General features: G+C 56.2%; 2 pseudogenes; one reads left to right on the top strand and one right to left on the bottom strand.

Annotated features, from left to right (window-relative positions):
• The first annotated feature begins 281 nt into the window (after window positions 1–281).
• Window positions 282–636, top strand: LOC105088577 (elongin-B-like; annotated as a pseudogene).
• Window positions 637–984: 348 nt separating this feature from the next.
• LOC105088501 (interferon regulatory factor 7-like) lies at window positions 985–1612 on the bottom strand (annotated as a pseudogene).
• Window positions 1613–1861: the final 249 nt, after the last annotated feature.

The following is a 1861-nucleotide window of genomic DNA, read 5'->3' as shown; positions in this document are numbered from 1 at the left end:
GTATAAATGAATCAGTATGCTTCAACTTAAAAAAAAAAAAAAAAGAGTGTATAAACTGAAAAAGAGGCCATGAGAAGTGAAAGGATGTAGAGATACAGGGCAAAAAGAGCGAAGTGGAGACAAGCGTTTCTGTGCTTCAGGCAACTTTGTAAACGTCTTACAACATTAGGGGAGGAGCTGGGGCTGCGGAGCATGCTGGGGGCAGGCGCCGCGCGAGGGCTGCTGGGAAAGCAGCGGAGTCCCGCGCAGGCGCGTAGGGGAGAGCGGAAGCTGCCAGCAGGATGGACGTGTTTCTCATGATCCGGCGTAACAAGACCACCATCTTCACTGAGGCCAGGGAGTCCAGCACCGTGTTGGAGCTGAAGCGCATCATCGAGGGCATCCTCAAGCAGCCCCGAGCAGCAGAGCCTGTACAAGGACGACCAGGTTCTCAATGACGGCAAGACCTCGGGCGAGTGCGGCTTCTCCAGCAGGACCGCAAGGCCGCACGTCCCCGCCACTGCGGAGCAAGCCTTCGGGGCGGGTGGAGCCTTCGAGGCCCTGCGCATCGAGCCTTCCTCCAGCCCACCTGGGCGGCGGGACGTGGTGGAGCCGGGACGTGGTGGAGCCGCGGGCCTTGAGGGGCAGCGCCAGTGACCACGCTGGGCAGTGAGAGCCCCACCCGCCCAGTGCTTCATCCCTCCCCCCGCCAATAAAAGAGATCTGGGTATGAAAAAAAGATCCATTTTCTTATGGATTTTCTTTTCACTTTTGCAATTCAATTTATTGCCTGCTTTACAACTTACAATTCCAAAGGCTTTACAATGCCACATTTTCTTCACTTTTGGGGGTGAGGTATAATGTTTGAATAATTCAGTTAAGAGAGATCACGTGACGATGCACTATTTAGCTCTTCGTTGTAGCTGGAACTCAGTAATTTGTTCCCTTTTTCTTCCCCTCTGGTTCTCCGCTTTTTGTTGGATCGGGAGGGATCCGAGGTCTTCCCTAGGCAGGCTGCTCCACCTCCATCAGGAAGTGCTCCAGTTCAACATCTTAGAGGCTGTTGGAACTGGACAGGCCGAGGCCAGGGAGGACACTCCTTCGCACTGCAAGCCCTCCAGGTACACCCGGTATAGCCACAGCTCCAGCTTCACCAGGACCAAGTTTTCCTCCTTGGGCCTCCCCACGGATAGGTCCTGCCCAAAGCCTAGGTAGATGGTGGCGTGTGGGGAGACCCGCGCCGGCGGGCCCGGAATTCCCCCAGCTCTTGAAAGAAGGTGCTAAATCGAAGATGGGGGTGTCGCAGTTCCGGGGCAGCAAGTGGCCAGGGTGCAGGGGCTGGCAGAGCTCAGGGTCAGGGGCCCACTCGCCTCCCAGTAGACCTTGCACTTGCCCCAGTGCCAGGCCCACAGCCCGTGCCCTGAGAATTCCAGCTGCAGGCTGGGGGCCATGTGCTGCAGCAGCTTATCGGGGTAGTGTAGCTGCTCTAGTTCGGGCAGCTCAGTGGGGCTGGGGAAGGTTACACCCTGGGGCTCTGCAGCCTTGCTGGCTAGGCTAGGGGAACCGTGCAGGAGCACACAGCTCGGGAGGGCCCCCCCGCCCTCCACTGCAGCACCGTTCGGCCCTTGCACATGATGGTCAAGTCCAGGGCCCCAGGCCAGGCTCTGTGTGCAGACTGACTTGTGAACAGCTAGGACCAACGGGCCCCGCTCACCTGCCATTAGGGTGCAGGCACTGGGGGAGGGTGTGGTGCAGGACTCCACCTCCTGGGGCTGCCACAGATTTTCACAGAATTAATTTGAAGTTAAAATTGGTATTAATTCTTAATATTAGCTATGATAAAAGTTGTCATTTCTAACTATTTTCATTTTAATGATGATAG

Source organism: Camelus dromedarius, chromosome 30 (assembly GCF_036321535.1).
Source record: "Camelus dromedarius isolate mCamDro1 chromosome 30, mCamDro1.pat, whole genome shotgun sequence".
NCBI classification, from domain to species: domain Eukaryota; kingdom Metazoa; phylum Chordata; class Mammalia; order Artiodactyla; family Camelidae; genus Camelus; species Camelus dromedarius.
Note: the sequence above shows the minus strand (reverse complement) of the source record. Positions and strands in the feature narration are given on the sequence as shown.